This window comes from Strigops habroptila, chromosome 2, assembly GCF_004027225.2.
Source record: "Strigops habroptila isolate Jane chromosome 2, bStrHab1.2.pri, whole genome shotgun sequence".
Taxonomy (NCBI): domain Eukaryota; kingdom Metazoa; phylum Chordata; class Aves; order Psittaciformes; family Psittacidae; genus Strigops; species Strigops habroptila.
Window position 1 is genome coordinate 85,829,194 of NC_044278.2, and position 21,590 is coordinate 85,850,783.

Consider the following 21,590-nt stretch of genomic DNA (forward strand, 5'->3'; position numbering starts at 1 on the left):
TAAGCACTGTTCTCGTGGGTTTGTTTTTGGTTTTGTTTTTTTAATAAGGAGATGCCCATATTCTGAAATTGCTGAATTTTGTATTGTTATTATGCTGATACCACAAAGTCAAATCTTAACAAGATTCCAGGAGAATGCCAAAATGTGATGATCTATCACTACTACAGTGGGATGAAAGGGTATCTTTTATTAGTCACTACTGAAAAGAATAAATAATTCTCAGTAAAGAAAGACTCATCTGGCTGTCTTGCCTGAAAGAAAATGAAAGAAAACTGGTAGCTCACCTGAAATCCACAAATTTAAGACATTTTATTAACAAATTAAACAGGATATAACTGGCGGAAGATAGCACCAGAAAGTTATACCAAAGAATCTGCAAAGAAGAGAAAGGCACAAACAAAAAATGCTTTCAGCTTAGTTTAAGGATAATAAAACAAATAGGCTGCTCAACCATGAAAAATACATAAATTCTGCATGTACTAATTAGGACCAGTGATACCTTGAGTCTCCTGTTTATGTACATTGCACTATCCACAGCACAATTTAGATTCTCACAGCTGTTGCCAAAAGTCAGTCTTAGTCCATTACTTTAATTAATCTGTGCTCATTATCAGGATGTCAGTCTTTCTGTAAACAGAAAGTCAAAGGAGAAGATGTATCATTAGTGAAGTTTTTAGAGTAATTTGCAGTAAACTGAGACATTAAATATTTTCTACCCCTAGTGCAGTTCTTTGATCTGTAACAATAACAATGACATTTCTAAATACAACCTTGAAATAAATACTTGAGTGCTTGCAAATCTAGCACATAACAGAAAATGTCATTCACACTAATCAGCTGCTTTCTTGCTTCTTAATAAATTAAGGGGTGTTACCTAGAACATATGGCTTTATGATGATCTAAATATTCTTCCAAGATTATGAGAAAATACCTCTTGTTAGAAAAGAAATATGTAATTACAGCAACTTATTAAAAAAAAACAACAAACAAGTAGGAAAAAAGGTAGCTATACGGGTAAGGTTTGAAATTAGTTCATTCTGTTGAAGAAAACCTGCACAACCTACTTGATACAGGATTTACAGTTGTCTCTCCCTTTCTCTCCCTCTTCCTCTCTCAGTGTATACTGTATAGCTGCATAAGATATATAGCATGAAAATATATGCTGTGTTTACCTCTATTTTCTTATGGTGAAAATATGTTATTTACCAGTATTCTGTCAAAAAGTTAAAAGTACCTAAATGAAAACCACATTAAATCTGAATTAAAATTAGATATGTAAGATATAACCAAATAGAACTTGTAACTGGAACATTTAGTAAGCATAAGCGCATATATTACAACTCCAGAAAATAAATTCAAAATGTTGTACTTGAAAAAAGCCACACCAAAATCTGTAAACCTGTGCATATCCTCTACTAAAGGAACAAATGATGATTGCATCTCTCCAATAACTAAATAATTCTGAAAAATACACACCAAAATATTTATATTACTTTCCAGTTTAGAATGGACAATGAAATGCAAATCAAAGAGGACAGCACAAAGAACTGCAAAAATCCAAGATAAGAGCATGTAAAAGGTATGTTTTTCTTTTTTTTTTTTTCTGTTAAACAGGCAAGAAAATAAGGCCCTCATCAGCTCATTTATTTCCTATCAACAGAACAATGAATACAACCTTTAAGAAGTACTAATTTCCCTCCCAAACGTATCAATAATATGTACCTGCCACCCCTGTGCCTAAAGTATTTCTAATTCTTTCCCTCAGTGATCACATGATAAAATTTAAAAATGGGCTAGAATATGATTAGAATCTGGTCTATTTAAACTCAAATTGTTATGGCAGAAGAGCTTAATATTGCTCTGTATAGGATTCCTTCTTGGGTTGGATTAAGTGATATGCTGAATGTCTTCATATATTTAATACATCTTTTGGTCTGGAAGGATGGGTATTGCAATTGTAACAAAACCAGTCAATAATAATATTCACAAGGAGCTAGCAATGTATGTTACTGGGTAATACTGCAGAAACAAAGCTAAAGTGGATGCCTAACAAGTAATCAATATTTTTAAGAATGGGAAAACCTGATGTATATCAATCTGTTCTATACTAATAATAGTTATATTAGGCATCATTATGAAATGTGTATGGACTCTTAGAGTAGAGAGGGGCCAAATGAACATTTATGAAAAATAATACTGCTACTATGAATTATGCTGTAAAGATGCTACCTTCAGCATGTCACATGCATGAAAAAAAAAAGAAAAAAGAAAACTAAAAAGAAAACATTGAGTTATGGAAAGGCTTCCATAAAAGATAAAATTTTAAAAATTACAGCAAAGACTGTTAGCATTGGATTCTGATGGTGGACACATCAGGTTGTGTGCCCACTATCAGGGCATTAAAGTGACCAGATTTTAAATTGCCACCCAACACTTGAAGTCTCCAACATTCATCGCATTTTCAAAGCAACTTGGATTAATAGCATGTTGCTTGAAGAGTAATGCATAATTCAAATGCTCCTGCTAACTTGGTCACTGCTGAGATCACAGATTTTTTTAGTTGAGGACATAAATGGTAGTACATCCCAGTAAGTATAATTTTGCCATTAGTAGTAGAAGGTTATAGACTTTGCACTGACCTGACTGCAGGGTCTCAGCACTTGTCTGAGCTTGTCCTGTCCTAGCTGGTTTTACCTCATCAGTACAGCCAGTGGACTTCAGAGAGCAATTGATCTCACCCTAAAGTAGTCATTTACGTTTGACCAGTTGATTCTTGGTTGCTTTAATTATATTATTACAGATTTCCCCCACGTACTGTAGATGTGTCCCACTACTCTCTTTCTGATTTGGCAGCTTGCCTGGGTCAATTGTCCTTGTGACAGCGTAACATAGCTGGTGTTGAGAGATAGATAGAGACCATCTAAATCCTTCCTAGGCAGATCTCAAAGTTTCCTGATCAAAGAATGGGGAGAAGTTGTAGGTAGCATGAACCTAGCCTGAGCTCAATCTACCCAAAAAGACAATATAACACATTGAGCCAGGTCGGGCAAACCTCAGCCTTTAGGCTTTTAGGATTTGCCAATTCAGATAAGTGCAGATATGAATAGTAACACCTTCCAGAGCATAGAGCTTTAATATATCTTTAAAAATATCTTTGAGATGTGCTATAATCTTGCTATTAACATGCATCTTTCCAGTTTTGTGGTCTACAAATGTTTATGTTCTGAAAAATGTAAAAGAATAATTTGTAATTTAATGCCTATTAAGTTTATTATCCCAGAAAGGCGAAAATAAAAAGATAAAAGCAAGAGAATCTACAATAACTCAAAAAGAAGCATAAAATATAAAACCCAATATCAATTATTTAGGTGGATACAAATTTTGTTTAGACATATGTTTACAAAGTTATACATAAATTTTACATGTAAAAGTAACACTGCTGGATGTACCACTAACAGTCCTGCACATTCAGGTATCTACTTGTTATGCTTGTTATAATTGTCTATTTTATAAGGTATAATCCTGAGTTCACTAAAAATGAAAGACCAGACATTAATAAAGAAGTCAAATATACACATGTACCTTATTATTAATAAAATGAATGAGCTTAACTTTACACAGTTAAAAAATACACCTGTGGAATAACTCCATTAAACATTTACAAAGGTATAGTTTTACTGAATAAGAAGGATCTCTAGATACATAAATCTATGGGTCAGATCCTATAATTTGTAATAGCTCTGCTAAAGTCAGTGGAATAATATTTTTCACTAAATGAAAATTAAATTTTAAATATTTTTATTCTCTGTTATCATATTCTTTGCTTGTTGTCTTAATCTTACCTAAAAGTTTCTGTCTTATTTCTAATTATATAGAATTGGTTTGTGTGTGGTCTGAGTTTTGTTGAACTATTTGCCATACAATAACTTCCAACAACAGCTATGCTTTTAAATCTACCCAATGAGTTGTACCTATGTGAGTTCCATTAAAGTCAACGTGAAATGCATTTCTAAAATCCTTGTTTGCCACTTCGAAAATTTGTGAGCAACAAAGAAAATAAAAAAGTTCAATGGCTACAAAAAGAGTCTTTGCCTGCTGTTAAACTTGTTCAGTATTCAGTGGCACAACTTGCTGAGCTGCAACCTGCGTGCCTCACTGGACACTGTAGTTTCATAATTGGCACTGCTGGTTACTTCTAAAACTGTCATCCACCAATTCATGGGTCCCGTGATAATACGAAATGGGCCTCAATGTGCACAGTTGCTTTCAAATTAGGAAGGAAAATACAAAGAAAGAGAAGGATACATCATTAAAAACACCTTAAAAAAAAAAAAGGGGGGGAAAGAAAGAAACCTCCATTGTGTTCTGGACGTTCCTTTTAATCTCCAGCCAAAAACAAGTCTAAGGCTACTTTGCAGCATACAATGTATTTTTGTTTACTTGTCAGAAATCCAAGGAATGAGAAATATAGAATAATGAAAAAACAAACAAAGCAAAACAAAACAAACAAACAAAACCAAAACCAAGTACACAATCTTTTTATTTTTTCTTGACGTATATAATCACTAAAAGAGGCAGCATGCTTGTACTAAAGAGGCACCATGTGAAAGCATTACTTGGCAAAGAAAGTACTCAGCACAGCAAAGGATGTTCTCTCTTTTATAATACTAAGACATGAAAACCAAAGAATGCAAAGCTTGAAGCCATTTCAAAAGTTAAGTTAGAAGCATTAGACTACAAAACACTCATATATTATTAAGTACCTCAGCTGTGGCATCTGAGTACTTTTTCATTCTCCTTTCCACTGAAATAAAAATTTTATTTGTTAATCACTAAATGGAAGAATAATTCTTTAAAAAAAAAAAAAAAAGAAAAAGAACAAAATCCAAACATTTGTGAATACAACAAGTTTTGAGAAAATAAAATCTCAGATATAGACCCAATACTTTACTATTTTGGAGTAATCTCTAGGGTGTGTTAGTACTTCAGGGGTCTAGCTCGTGTACACCACATACTCAGGGTCTTGATTTTGGTATAGCATGTTAAAATGTATCTGGGGGCTGGATATGTATGGAAGAAGTGTGAAGAGACAGAAGGGAAAAGGCAGGCGTGTGTGGTAACCTGCACATTTACATCAAGAAGGAGAGATACTGGAGTGAGACTTTGACAATATAATTTCTTTAAGACATTACCATATACATGCTCTCCTCATGATTTACATTCATCTTGTGGGTTGTAGTAAATAACTTTCTTGGCCACCTGTCTGTTTGTCACTTGTGAGCAATGACAACACTTCTGTTTTGAGGTGTAAAAGAAAGTCTGCTGGAAAGTCTGCTGATTTTCAGTTTTCCTCCATCAACACTTGGCCCAACAACAAGCGTCTTGCTGCTTCATTGACACCACCCTTATTCCGCTAGTTTGCATTTTTAATTAGATAATTTTGTCAATACGCTAGTGTTGGTTTATTTAACACTGTTAGCTGAACATTGAAATTTTATTAATTTTGGAAAGGTAGCCCTGGGTCCATGATAGTGTTAGGGCACTGACAGGCCTCACTGTCCCTGCCCACCCTCCCCAGGGCTCCCCCAACTTGCCCAGGAGCCCATTCCAATCCCAGGGGCTGTCAGTCCCTGCCCCAGTGGTGCTACACCAGGGCCAGTTTCAAGCTCCCCACAGCCCTGTCCCAGTTGGCCATGGGCCCCATGACCTGGCCCAGCCTTGGCCTGTCCCCATCCCCAGGGAGGTGCCTGCTGCCTGGCATCTGGGGCTTTCTCTGGGGCTCCCTGCCTGCCCTGCTCCTGCCAACCCAGCCCACAGAGAACAGCTGGCTAGTGCAGCGTCCTGACAATAGCCAGCTTGAAATTGCCCAGATTCATGTACGGACTATCCTGGAATACTATCCAGCAATGAGCCACCCACAGTTCTAGAATATTTCATTTAATGTAAGAACTTACCCCAGCATGAACCATCCTCTGGGCACACCTCTGTAGATTAGCAAGGCTCTTAGCCAAAGTGGGTCAGTTATTAAGATGTTATCAGAAAAACACTTTTCTTGTTTTCTTTGACATCCTTATGGGCATGGAAACTGTGCTAAATATACCTATGACTTATATTATTAGATGGGATCTCAGTATCTGTATATCACACACAAACTCCCTTACAGAACACCTATAGCTATAGCTCCTCAGGTGCTGAAGTACATCAAAATGAACAAAAATTGTCAAGGAATGAAGTTAAAGTCAAGAGAGTTTCCAATGGCACATATTTCCAGTAATACATCTCTCTTGATCACTGGCTTCCCCCAGGTCTTCAAGTTTGCAAGCAGTTAGAAGTAAAAATCATGCACCACATGGCAAGAAGAACTGAACAGAGTGAAATCCTAATAATTGCCACTGGCTTGGTTTCATTTGCTGCTTGCTCAGTGGTACCAACCTCTGTGAAAAGTTTTTTGAACATAAATATATTTCTGCTGTTTGCTAGTTCAGAGGTATTCCACCTTTTCGAGTGTAAAACGTGCAGTGATTTAGGGATCCTATGCAGTGCAGATACCACGCAGCAAATGTTCAAGGTGCCTGTTTCTGTACTTTCAGCATCTCACGTAAAACAGACAATAAATAAGCCTCATCTATATCTATGAGATAATGTGAATAAACTCAATAGGCAGCACTTAGTAAAAATATATCCTTGGAAATATAATGCAATATCCTAAGGTAATTGCATAAATGTGAGTCAACTAATACAACTATAATTTTATAACATGCCATTTCAGAGGCAAAAAATCTTCACGCATTATTAAGTAACAAACTTTGTCTGAGCATACTGAGGATTTTTAAAATTGCATCACTCCTTTTATTTCAGTTTCTTCTTCAGATATAAGATGAGCTTTATATAGCCTTATCTTCAGTTTTTAATTTTCTAGGTAGTGTTCACATTCTCTCTCAAGGAAGACATGAAACAGAATTGAGAACACTAATGCATAGAAATCTCTTTCTTTCTTCAAAGACTATGAACAATACACTTTTAGGTTTAGTGATGTAGCTTTCACTGACATAATTCCTCATTATTCGTGACATTTTGTCCATTATAGCATGAGATTCCTTGGAAGATAGAAATAATCATCCAAAAGTAGAGTCTAGCTAATTATCTATTGTCTGAGAAATTGAGTTGGCATAATGGATGAAACGTCAGTTATAGCAATTGGTGGTGTCTACTGACAGAAGAAATGCATCTTTGAAATTACAGTACCAGAAATCTCAGAAATCTTCACAGTCTTCTTTACCTGCCTTCTCTACATCGGAAGAACAGCTTGTTTGCAGCAGGAAAAAAAAAAAATATATATATATATATGTATCTGTACACACATATAAAAAAATTAATGCTCAAGAAGTAATTATGGGACATTACATAAAAATTACTTTTGTAGAATGTACAAGCTATTGCCTTATTTCTTACTGTTTTCACAGAGTAATTAGTGACTCTGTAAGAGCTTAGGAGATACAATATTGATAGTAGGAATATATGTTTTATAAGTTTCACTTTAGTCCATTTTTTTAAACATATACTATTAAAAAATTGGTTTTGCTTTGTCTGTTTGTTTAAATACACAAAATACTTCAACTGTATTCAATTGAAACCTATGATAGCATTATGACTGCTTAGTAACTTTTTAAGTCCTAGGGCAGCTGAAAACATTGATAATTAAAATGAACAAGCAAGTAATAGGGAAATTTAGACACTTGGGATTCCATAAAGAGGAACTCTGACATTCGTACTAGAGACTTCTAGGACAGCTGGAAAAAACCAAGAAGGACAAGAAAATGGTCTAGGAAGTCAAGGAACAGATGAAAAGAAACCATGTACACAGATGTTAGAAATGGACAATGAAAATAACAGAATTAGATAGGGGCAAAGTGCCAGAGTCAGAGCATTCACGTGAAAAGATAGAAGTTCAGACAATTTATAAAAAACCTGATTTTGATAGCATTTGAGAAATAAGACCTGAGGAGAAAAGGAGATGTCCTACATCACATGCGAACAAATTCTACTCCAAGAAATTTGAACCTGAGTTCTGCTTTCAGATGAACTACAGCAAGAGATGTATATATATATAGATATATATGTATATAGCATAGAGGCAGGATTTGGCCCTTTTTCTTTACCATTTTAAGGTGCTTGAAAATAAAGAGACGTCAGAATAAAAGAAGATAGCTGGAGGATTATAGTCATAGTCTCTTTTCTCTATAGTCTGTTCTTACTTCCTTTAATCCATTTTGATTTCTGCTTCATTTGCTGTGTCTGGAAAGGTTACAAGCTGGCATTCTCATAGGAAGCTAAACTCTGTTCTCAGAGCTGGAAAGCAAAGGGAGGTGAGTGCTTAGGTACTAATCACAGATATAGATATGGTAGTAGTTTTCTGATGGAATGGTGCCAAAGAATATTTGAATTGAATCAGTTTTCTGTGTGCCTGTCTTGCATCGTATCATGGTGGAGGTCTTAACTGGCTAAATTTTTTTCTTTTTCCAAAACAATATTTAACTAGAATTTTTTGCAACACTGGCTTTTCTATTTGCAAGTATTATCCACATAGGGGGGAAAAAAAAAGAAAACCAAACAGTTCATCTACAAAATTAAAGTATTACATACGAAAGTCTTTTTTGTTTTGAGAGAGTTCAAGGGACTTGTATTTGTGAGTTTCTGTGGGTTTAGACCTTTGCTTAGTTCATGAGTTGGAGAGTACTTTTATGAGAAATTATCTCCTCTTCCCTAAAACAAAAGTAATGAATTACTGTAAGACATACATACATTCTGAACAGCAAGTGACAGCATGAAGATTCAGCAACCAAATATCAGTTTCTGTAAGAAATAAAAACATGTATTTAAATCTAATCTAAAAGCTAAACATTTTCCCCATAAAATCTAGAAAAACATAGTATCTTAGGTCTGTTCTAGAGGCATTATTGGTTAAGGAAAACCATCTATATCTCACCTAATCACCTAATACTCTTTAGAGTGTTCTCTAATAGTAGAGTTTCCCAAGAAAGATTGGTTTTGCTCAGGTTTTATTGTACTATTACAAGTTAGGAAAAAGTAAGCACATGAAGAAATGAATTGACATCTTTAGAAGATAAGCTAGCTTATACATAGGAGTATTGAAGTGGTACTAAGACAGGTACAACATACAATGAACCTCCAAGGACAGGAGAAAGAAACGCAAATGAAAACTCATATGAAGAAATAAGAAGGGCAAGTTAGGTTAACAAGATTGTGCTTATGGATGATTTGATATCAACCTGTTTCAACCTCCCCCGTATTAATTAGGAAATCTGTGAGGCATGCTATAGAATAGAGACAAAGTTGAAAGATTTAGGATTCAGTAAATGATTGCTTTCCTAAACCACTGTTTAGCCCAATATGGAATAGTTTTTGCCTAATCTAGATTGAATTTTAGCCAATGACTAAGGCAACAGTGGTAAATTATTGAAATAATAGAAGACAATTAAGTCAACTGTCCACAGTACACTTATTTTGTTGGAATTTTTAAATAGTGTTACTGCATACAGAAACGGCAGGTACACAAGAAATTGTAAGAATGGAATAAGAAAGCATCTGTAAATAGCAAAGGGAGGAGCAATAGATGCTATGACCAAGGACACAGTAAATTGTAATATAATATGGATTGCTTGTTAATATGTTGAAACAAATAAAATATGATCATGACATTTTGTCCATTAGAGCATGAGATTCCTTGGAAGATAGAAATAATCATCCAAAAGTAGAGTCTAGCTAATTATCTATTGTCTGAGAAATTGAGTTGGCATAATGGATGAAATGTCAGTTATAGCAATTGGTGGTGTCTACTGACAGAAGAAATGCATCTTTGAAATTACAGTACCAGAAATCTCAGAAATCTTCACAGTCTTCCTTACCTGCATTCTCTAGATGGGAACAAAAGCTTGTTTGCAGCATAAAATTTTATATATATACATACACATATAAAGAAATCTACCTATAAGCCATTGATTTAAAAGGGCTGTGACATACATAGAATTCTAAAATGTATTTGATGTACATGAAATCTTAAATGGTGTAGACAATGTCAACCTTAGTTACTGTGTTCAGTCTACCATGCACAATAGTACAAGGAGGTATAAATGGATATGAAAGGAAGTGTGATTGGACCATTGTTATCTACAAGAAATGATTGGACCTGTTGTGTCATTTACACAATATACTTCACATACTATTTTTACAAATAGCACTGTAAAAAAAAAAAAAAAAGCAACAACCAAAACCAACCAAACAAAACCCAAACAAACCCTTACTGTATAGCTTTAGAACCGGTTTATGATCTTTCTAAAAGTAGTAAGATAAAAGACCACAGAACCTTTAAAATCTTTACTGGGTCACATTGACTGAAGAAAGTAAAATTGTAAAATTCTGCAAATTAATGAGCATTGACATAAAGAATGTTTGTCTATATTTGCTAAAAGTTCTACAGATATTTTCTTACTCAAGAGGCATAGTTCCTTGCTGAAGATCAAATTAATGACTTGTTTGAGATACAATTCTATATATGAAGATTTGTCGTTCTGTAGTACGGCTTCTGGAGTCCTTTTCCTGACTGAGGTTTCATTCTGTATGTCTAGATAAGTTAAAATATTTGTAAGATTGAAAAGAAAAAGCAATAGCTTTGCAAAATTAGTAATATTTACAGAGAGATTTTTAGTACAGCAACTGAACCCTGCTACTGGTATTGGATAGTGGTAATATATTTGGTGCAGGTATGAGATGATTAGGGGGAAAAAAAAAGTATTTTCATCATAAATACAGATGGTCAGAAAAAAATGAATCTATAGATCTGGTATACGCATATATTATTCCAAAAGAAGGATGGTCATACAGTCAAAGTGCTCTGATCTTTAAGATTCTTGGACTTAGTTCATGGCAGATACCACTTACATAATCTAATGACTATGCTTTATTTCTTTAACTGCAAATAAGATAATAGTTACTCTATACTTTACCTACCTTGTCTTTGTAAAAGTTAAGTTCTTCTGATTGAGATATTTCTCATCTTATAACTGTATCTATAGTTGTAACACAGTGAGAGCCTGAATTTGGTAAGCATCTCTGAATGTTATTATAAAAATAACACAAAGTATGTCTTTCAGAAAGTCACGTATCTAGAACATCAACACAAACACCTACTTTGATAAGCTAAATAATTAATACTTAATGTAATACACTGAATAGTCATTAGAACAGGGACTAGAACTTATTGTTAAGCAGCAGCAAGAGAAGGAGAGCTGCTCTGCAAAGACAAACCAGGAGGTGGAGGGTGACCTCAGAATAGAAAGAAGTAGTGACCTCACCGATGAGGGCACATTCCCAAACTAACTGAGGGGTTATCAGTAAATTTAAGGTTACAATTTTCCCGAAACTTAAGGCTATGATATGGAAAAGTGTGTTGGATTTAATGATTTACAAACCAGTTTAGGTTAGTAAAGAAATAGGATTTGGCAACTAGATAGATTAAAACAAGATAGGGTCATGATTTTGGCACTCGTGCTCGTACGGGGCCATTTATTGCCAGGAGCTCCAGTAGACTTTGCACAGCATTTATAACACAAAATTACTTTTTATCTGTCACTGGTGTATCTGTTTTAATACCAAAGCACCTGAATTGTGAATATTTTCAGGAGTATTTTAATGTGCATTTCAATAAGGAAAAAAGCCAACTTTTTTTTTTTTTTTTTTTTTTTAAACCTTCCATCTTTTTCAATGAAAAATCTTCTGGGAACTGTAATATATGCAAGATGAAATACCATCTCAAAACTGGAGATAAAGAGTGGAACCAAGTTTGTTCAAGAACAACAACCCCTTCCAATAATAATAAATAGTAATAATAATAATAACAAAAATAACAACTGCCTGAGAAATTTTCACCATTAAAACCAAATCTAGGTGCCTTCCCTTGTTCCAGACAGACAATGGAAGACACCTAGTTTTAGGTACAGTGAGGTCTTTGACCTGTCTCACATCCCAAGGGAGAATTCTAACCAAAAGCGTGTAAGGCAACCTTCCAAAGTATATAGACTTCTAAGAAAGTGAAAGCCTACTTTCCTTGTAAATCCTACTAATACCTGTGCAGCTCTTCTCTGTTCTTACTCTGGTGAATACAAATTATTCAGTCTTCAAAGAAATGTCAAAACTAGACTGAGTCAACCCAGTCTCTAACTGATTAGAAATGTATTTGTGCTGACAATGCCTTTTAAAAGTATGAAAAGGAATTCATCTTTTAAATAGCATGTAGGACCTGTTATTGCTAAGTAATAAATTAAAAAAAGGATTGAATATTGATACAGAAAGTCTTTTTTGTATTGCTGCCTTGTCCTACTAGGTAGACATTTGCCTAATGAGGAAATTAAAAAAAAAACCCCAACCAAATAAAAACCCCACAACTGATGCCATTTATCAGTTGTTTATAGGTTAATATTTACTAAAAAAATGGTGCAGAAATGAGTGTTAATGATGAAGTCCGACATGATTTGCTTCAAAAGATTGCTTTCAGACACATTTATATTTTTCAGTGCTACTAAGTGGGAAAAAGAAAAAAAAAAAGAAAACACAGTCAGGTAGTATAAGGCATTTTTCCTAGTAACGTAAGTGTTACCCCTATGTTTCCTATTCTTGTAACTTCAAGGAATGTTACTTTCCATCTCTTTATGCCTCTGGATATTTACATTATATTACATTATGCAAAATTTTAAACTTCATGTCATACATTTTATTAACTTATTTTAAAAGGAAGACTACATGACATTCAATGATTTTATCTTTATATAGCATGTTTCTTTTCCCTGTATCCATGTGAATTTTTAAAAAAATCTTAAAAAGAGATAAAGCAATCTGATGATTGACAATACATTTTTGCCAGATTAAATAAGTGTTAAAGCACGTGAGGCAAAAAACATTTCTAAGTCACTGATTCTCATAAATTGTGGCAATTAACATTTCTCATAGAGAAACAAATGGTTATGTCTGTGTTAAATGTAATGAAATTATCTGTTGTTGTTATTCGTTAATGTTCTAACCATTTTCCCCTAAGAAATATTTAGTAATCTAAGAAGGAGCATATGTCTGTGCAAATTATATTCTCCCTTAAGATTTTGTGAGAAGCTCATGATAATAAGCAATTATAAGGTACTTCTTTAGCTTAAACTTTTAGATTAATCACGGAAAGGTTTTGTACATAATCTTTTTTGCAAGAACATGCTTTAATATGTCAGGTTTATCCTCAATTAGGTTTTGCTAAAGAGTCTTCTTTGTACTATTATGCATGTTTTGGTTTAGTACAAAGATAGTGGATTCTCTTTACAGATATATTAATCTAAAATATATTCTGTTGAGCATACTGCTTTTAGTGAATAATTAATTTGATAAAACTATTTTTTTCTGATTGGTTTCTTCTGTGTGCACAGCTTAGCTTTTGAGGATGAAGATGACAAGATATATAATATCATCAAGCAAACACTGTAACCAACAGGTAAGCCTTGTGCTGCACATTGAAGAAATACATCTTTTGTAGTTTTATCTTACTGTTTGTAGATATCAGCTAAACCCTATTTAATGTTTTTTCTCACAAATAATTTGCATGTTTGAATGGTTCCATGCCTTTAGGTTGAGAGAGAAGAAAAAAAGTCTAACTACAAATTCCAGTCTTCTGTACTTTTATTTGACATTATCAAAATGTACCACAGAGGCAATATGTCATGTTATGTCATAATATAAAATGACAAGCTCTGTACAAACATATGAACAGCAAATCTTTTATCTGGTATTAGTAAAATAAGTAGCAAAGGTGTAAATGTCTTGATTTACAAAGGGACCAGATACTGTAGTTCAAGTGAAACCTTTTAAAAGAATCTTTTAAATGACTATGCTCATAAGGTAACATGGGAGAATTCGAATGTGAATGTTCTTTACAATAAAACAGATGGTATCACCATTTAAGCAGTTGCTTTTTCTTTCATAACTGTAGGTTCCTTTCACATTGACTGAGCATTCCCACTTGACTAAGTGGCACAAAACAAAGGGGATTTCTGGTGTGCCCGGAGCACAAAAGAGAGCTTTCCAGTGGCAGGGTGTACTTTACCGGATAGTGGATCACTATGAGAATATACTTAGCATTGCAAGCTGATCACTGGTGAATTCTCAAGAGAAGACTGATAGTTGTGAATAAGCTTTTCCAGCTGTGTTCTGAAGACAGATGTGCTCAGTAGCAATTTTTGCAATATGGAGAAAGAAATGAAGTATTACAGTACAGAAAGCAGTGGGATATGACCTGTAGTCTCACAGAGGTTGGAGTAAGAATACGAAGGGTTGCAGTAACATAGGTACCACTTGGAAATGAAGATATTCCTCAGGATGACAGTACGAGAACTCAGATAAAGATGATCTTCATCCACGAAATTTTCCACAGATAGTCATAAATCTGGTGCTGAAGTATCAATGCCACTAACAACACAGAATAGTCATTGCAGGAAAAATGGAGTGGTTAGTCACTTGAAATTCTGTGCAAATAAATGATCATTGTGATCAGGTATGACCAAGGGTCAACATGAGTTCTGCAAAAATATTCTAAGACTTTGACATAGCTTGATCAAGCTCATCTAAAACACTCCATCTGCAGCAATTAGCTTCACTTTAGGGGCTGGCTTGGGTTCTTTTTATCAGTGGTTTTGCACTACTGCATTATTATTTGTTTGGTTTTGTTGGTTTGTTTGTTTGTTTTTCACAGAGCCTCAGATATTCAAGACATTAACTAAAGAGACAACTATATGAGCTATATGAGCTTTCTTTACAAGGATAGTGTGTCAAATGAACCTTCTAGTGGTGGTGTGTGGATGAGAGACAAAGTTTGAATAAGAGTTACAGAGTTTAATTCAGTGTGGTAGCACTATTTACTAGATGCAAATTGGACACTAAAAGATAGTGAAAAGAAAACTTAGATGACAACTACCACACGTTGACAACTTCTCTACCTATAAAGTGTGTTGAATGTTATCCAGCTATGAAAAAATAGAAAAGTAAGGATTTTTTTAATTTTCTTTTTTAGAAGTGCTGTTCCTGGTCTGAGCAGAAACTACAAGAGCTGAAAATATCTGCGAAAACTCTGTCATAAGATTAATATTTCAGATTGAAGAGCCAAAATTATAGCTTTTTACTTCTGTTAATAATGCTAAGAATAGTTCCAGTGCTTTGCATATTATTTTTTTCTGATAGTTCTAAGAAGTTCCTGATTATAAATACTGATATTAAATTTGATTTTTTGACACTGTTGATTTACTGTCATGTTGCTGTCAGAAGAAGGCATTGATACGGTCTTTTAGACCATGGTGCTTTTTCATCCTTTTCATTTTACACCTACTACTCTTCAATAAACATTTTATCCTGTGCAGGCAGATGAAGCCATATGGGTAGACATCAAGCTTAAACTGACATAGCAGAATATACTCCAAATGCTATGTGAGCTTAGGCTGAAGTTGTAAACAAGAAGAGTTTTCTGTGTTGCATGTAAGTATACTGTAATTTGAATTGATATCAGGTGATGTTCCAAATTTGGCAGTAAACAAAGGTTACATACTGTAGCAGTAAAACTCACTTCTTATTGTGCTTTGAGGACCTAAACTATAACACAAAAGAATTAGGGTCAAGTTTTTTCCCCAGGTTTTCCGATACACTCATATTTCTCACTTGTGCATGCTCAGTACATAGGAGAACTACTCCTTTTCTAAAGATCCTTTCTATTTACCTGATACCTGTTCAGGTTTAATACCACCTGCTAACAGCAAATGGAAGCTTTAAGGCAAAGAATGTCAAACTGTTAAAATATTTTACACTGTAATTTTCAATTTTACATTTCAAACTACTGTAATCTTCAAATAAGTTATCCCCTGCTTTATATTTGAAGTTTTCATATCATTAAGATGGATACTGCTTGAATATTATTCATTCAAATGTAATTAAAAAAAAAACCACAACAAACTCTCAAAATATTCCTTAAGTTGAGGGGGACAGTGGAGTTAGAAGCCCAAGTCTTAAAATTACTAACTAAAGTTAATAACTATTCAAAATGAAAGCAACGTTTTGGGTCTTGTCACGAAACCATTCCTGCAACCAGGTTGATATTACTCCTTTTTTAGAAGCCTCTATGAGAAACAAAGGGGAAATGCTTTACTCCCTAGGGGCCAAGTCATTTGCCTGCAGCACTAGCAGAAGTATTCAAGTCATACTAAAAATGGATAACCAAGAATCCCATAATCATCATCAATCATAAAGGATCACACCCTGTTGAATTAGGAACAAAGACTGAAATACACAAAATTAGGATCTGGGTGAATCTAAATAAAAAACTATATGACATTCGGTAAACTGGTTAAAGTTCATTTCTAAATAAGCTTAATAAATCAGACTTTTTTTTTTTTTTAATGTGTCCCATCTTAGCTCCCTCTTTCTGATGACTTAGATAGCTTATCTCATAAGTTTACAGAATTGTCAGAATAAAGCAAAAATCCTCTTATGGCAGAGAAGTAAGAGAACTTACACCTGGACTGATTTGTTCTTCAGATTACCTATCACCCATACCAGAAACATATTGGCATTGGACCCTACACAGCAATGTATTTTATTCAGTGTTTTACTTACAAACAATGCTATCCTGTGTGATTGTCAGCAGTCAGGATTTTTAGCAGGTCCTGCATAGATATATAAGGGAGAATAGTCATCTTCTGAATGTCTCATTGTCTTTACTATCTGCTGTCTGGTCCTCTAGAATGTAAATCAGAAGAGCAGATGTGAAATTTGGGAATGTCTACATGTACTAAATATTGAGTATGTTTTGTTTTGGCACAGTTTATGTAGAAACCTACAGTCTTCCTGGCCTCTGCTTCTCATTTGCCAATTACATGGCTTCCCCTTTTGCAAACAGACATTTTATCATGTGCATGCTCTTTCAAGTGAGCCAAATGGTAAAATCTGGAAATAAAATTTATAGAAAGCAAAGTTTCCTACATGAGTATATTATTAATATAACCTGAAAAAGGCCATAGAGAAAATAAGCCAGACCCTGTAAACTGCCTTCTGTGCTTGGCACTAAAGGCAAGAAGAGCTGATGAAAACTGCTACAGGAAGCAGGGATACTGCTTCCATCTTCTGCTGTTGACTTTTACCAGAGAAAAAGGTGCTTGAAACAAAAAGACTTTTTAAAAAGAAAAAAATAAAAAAAAATTATTCCTTTTTGTAAGAAATAAGCAGTTTTATCTGCCCAGAATTTACCAGGTTTTGGGAAGAGGAGGATCTTGGGTTACAGCATGCTTAAGGTATAAGAAAATTTCACTCCAGGATTGTAAGCAATACAGAGCAGAGGTGAAGGCCTGAGGCAGAAAACGTTTTAAGTGGGACATACAAAAAGCAGATAAATCTGTAGAACTGAATGTCAAAAAAAAAAAAAAAAAAAAAATTTGCAAGAACAATGTATTGATTTTGGTATTTGTGTGAAAAATACCAGATGACTGACTCAGCTTCCTAGGGAAAAGATGGTGTGAGGGCAGAACTTCCACATTTTTTCATATCTCTTCAAGCACTGCAGATACATAAGCATTTCTCTAGCATAGTTGTAGGCTAAATTTGTCTTATATATTATACTATTTGTGTGTGTGTGTGTGTTGCTAGCACCTTTCCAGACTTTTTCTTTTCTTCTGGATAATACTGACACCGATTCTACTTTGAGAATTTAAAAGTACTTGTTCCTAAAATCTGCAACAATTTACCTAGATAAAAGGTTTGAATGGAAGAATAGAAGAATAAGATAGTACTTTCAGGAAAGGGAAGGGGGTGGGGGAGAGGGAGATTAAGAACATATTGAGATAAACAGAAACTTCTCATTTACGTTCTTCTTTACAAATTCATGCAACTATTTAAGCTCATGTTATTAATTTGCTGTTTCTATCCTAAAAGCTAAATTGAATGGCAACACTCAGTCTTATTATCAACAGTTTCATCGAACATAGATTCTGCAGATGCTTTGCCAAGTAGCTTTTCTGTAGACAGTCTTAAAATAATAAAGTATGAGTTGCAAAGCCTCAAAGATATTCTGTGTCTACTGAATGCGTGACATGAATTTTGTTTACCAAGCCTTAGCAAGCTTTGTGATTAATTTGATGGTAATGGTAAATAAATTTCTATCTTTCATCTTTTTGAGAGTGTATACAGAAAACAGGTGGAGAAGTAGTCAGGATTCTGAGGTGGAGACAGAAATGATGGTACAGTAGAGACATTGAAATGTTCAAAGGTAATGCAGCTGGATAAAAGTATTAGCTGGACCTCAGTGGTTAGGATACAAAAGTGAGTGCAAAGAAGATCCTGAGGTGAAAGGAGCAAAAGGAGAGGCAACGCTAGGACAACAGAAGCAGAGGTTACTTGAGAACTCTACAAAACCTGAGACTCAGTGAAAGGAAAGGAAGGAATTGAAGAGGAGAGGCATTTCAATTGCTGTGACTGACTAAGGTGGAAACTCTACTGCTTGCCACAGATGCTTGTTGAATAGTAGAGCTCCAGCGTCAAGATGATTTGGAAATCCACGACTACCACTTCCTTTACTGTCTACTATTATCTAGACATCAGACAGATGGGCTACAAATTAAATGGAATCTTCATTACATGGTCTGCTTCTTGTTTGTATCATCAGCCATTTAGCCATTGAGCTACTTTTCTTAGTGTCATTTTTCTTTCCCAACTCAATGGTATTTACTTGTAAAATGACATTTACTTATAAAGTGACACTCTTCTTCACCCTCAAGTGACATTTCTATGGCACACTGCGCAAATATTTGGCAAAGATTTGCTGGATCGATTAGAAGAAACAAAGGAAAAACACACAACAGATGTTGATTTTCTTGTTGCTGTGACTATTGTTTTAAAACACTGACATGAAATTTTTAGGTTTTTCTGTCTTCTTGGCAGCAGTATTAAAAAGCTTGTCCAACTGCAACACACATACTTTCACCTTCATTAAACTGTCTCTACAGACTCCTAATGAAGGAGGCTGCACATCGTCTTTCACAAGATGAGCTGTTCTGAAAATAGAAACCACTACAGGACAGTCACTCACTAGCCATGGAATTGGATGTACTAGCTTGCATGTATAAAGCTGACCTTACAGATGTCTTTTCGCTATCATCATAATGGTGAAAGAGCCATTTCCCCAACCGGTTCCTTTTTTTAACTATTGCATTCATTTTTAAGAAAAATTAGATTTGAAACAAATCCTGGAACTGGTGAAATACTCTCATTTTAAAGTATCACTTTTCCATTCCTCTGGTAGTGAAAATTTTTTTAAGAAGTGGATACATGAATGAAGAAATGTGTTTATTACATCAGGTGACCTTCAGGAACTGTTTGACACATGTTCTTTTGGATTTGTGCTTTTTCTTCTTCATTGAAGAAACAAGAAAGAATTCATCTGTTCTTAGCAAAAAATCAGTCATCGAAGACTCTGTGCTTTTGGCTGAATCTTTAGTTTAGTTAATTTGGCACCCTTAGATTGTAATTTTTAAGCTCAATTTTAAAGAAAACAGAGTAGAAAAGTACCAAGTTTCCTAATATTTTTAAATAAAATTTAAAATCCATGGGAATAGAAGTGCCTAGATGTTTTTGCTAAACAAAGAAAACAGTCATCTAAAATGAGAGATTCCATTTAACTGTTTAACCATAGTCACCTAGAGTCATTTTACATGTCTAAAAATGTCAGGGACAGCTGCACAGGATTTGCAAGAGAAATCACAGACCCTTGTGACATACCCAAAGGCTTCCAAAGCAGCAATTTGTTGCCAAAAGCAATACTTTAAGGTATCTTGAATGGCACTGAACTCTTTAAGTCCAAGATGCTTGATTTTCTTTTTTCCGCGGGTGTTGGTTTTTTTTGTTTGTTTGTTTTTTTTTTGTGGGTTTTTTTTTGTGAGAGTGAAATTCATTGCCTAGATTTCTGCTTCAGACCAAATATCGGACCGGTTTCACAGTTGCATTGAGAGTTTTTTCCTCAGTTTACTCAGTTTCTTCTTTGTAATGAAGAATTTCTAATCAGATCCTTTAAGTATTCAAAAATCACTACTTAGACAAAAATCACTACTTAGGCCCCTCAGAAAGGATAAGCCAACTAGATGTTAAACTATACAGGCAGACTTAAATTAGTCAGGTCCCAGACTTACCCCACCTAATTACGTTCAGTTAGTGCCTTACTTCAGAGGTTAACTGATCCACAGTTTTGAGTCTAACCCTAATTTAGTTTGGGACTCTCAGTGTCTCATGTGACATAGAAGTGTATGTCATGGTAGTGCTCAGTCCAAAGACATTCAGCTAAAAATATCCAGAGAGTAAAAAATTACTATCTAAGATCTGCCCTGTCTCTTGAAAGGAAATCAGTCTTCCCTTACTTTAAATGGAGCTTTCAGGAAGTATAATTCTTAGTTCATTGTATGTAGATGGAACGAATCTAGCTTTTACAGCAGTTTTCAGAGCACTGCTTTCATATACCCTTAAGTAGAGGCTCCATTCAATAGGTAAGCTGTTGCATGTAGCTTATTTCATTTTCCTGTGGTCAGGTATGGTCAGGGTATGGTCAGGCCCTTCTATCAGACACAATGATAATTAAATTTGAGAAAAAACAACCTATCAGACATAACGCCAAGAAGAGCTGACTATTACTGAAGGATGCCCATCCACCAGCAGCTGGGAGTCTGGGGAAAACTTTAAATTAGAGCACCAGTAATGAGAATAGGCATATTCACTCATTTAAAGATGCTAATATAAATTCTGAAAATATTTCCAGGTGTTTTCCCCAGCTCACCAGTATCATGCCAGTTTGGTCTGAGCTGTGTTTCAGACAGATTTCTTTCATTCATGGACTATTCTTGATTAAATAACATTTCAGATACTGAATCATGTTATAAAATATCCTTTTATCCTGTTACTCCTATTACCAAGCCTTTATGCAAAACATGACTTCTTACGCAACTTTATGTAATATATGCAATATATTCAATTCTTTAGTAATCTGGTTCTTGTCATATGGTTTAGTTACATTTCTTGAGTTTCTTGAATTCTGATTATGGGTATGGGTACTTGATTTCTTTTCTTTCACATGCTTGGATGGATGCCTTCATTTTGGATTTCATGAAGTGTGGTCCCTTCTTGTCTTAACCTCAGGAAGGCACTGAAAGTCATTTTTAATGATGGAAAAATAAGTAAAACGATGAAATTACAACTAAGACCAATGCTCTGAATTGCTACAATCCTGTGAGTATGGTTACCTCTGAATTGTTTTCTATGTTGGCTATGAATTCATGAAATGTGAAGCTGAAGTGAAAAAGCAATTTACATAATGAAAATGTTAGATTTTGAAATTAAACACAGCAGGCTGGACAATGCTGAATAGATTTTAAAAGGAATTGCTGCCCACACACTAACACACATTCACATTCCTATCAGCATCAAATTATAGTTTATATTAGTTTTACCCTATGTGCTATATA

At 34.6% G+C, this 21,590-nt stretch overlaps 1 protein-coding gene across 1 annotated transcript in view; it reads left to right on the forward strand.

Moving 5' to 3' along the window:
- Positions 1-8,327, forward strand: part of PCDH9 (protocadherin 9) — a 779,374-nt gene extending 771,047 nt beyond the window's left edge. The window contains exons 4-5 of the transcript XR_003989991.1: positions 1,501-1,579; positions 8,304-8,327. The gene's annotated coding sequence lies outside the window, so the exon portion shown is untranslated. The remainder of the gene's footprint in view (positions 1-1,500; positions 1,580-8,303) is intronic.
- The last annotated feature ends 13,263 nt before the right edge of the window (positions 8,328-21,590 follow it).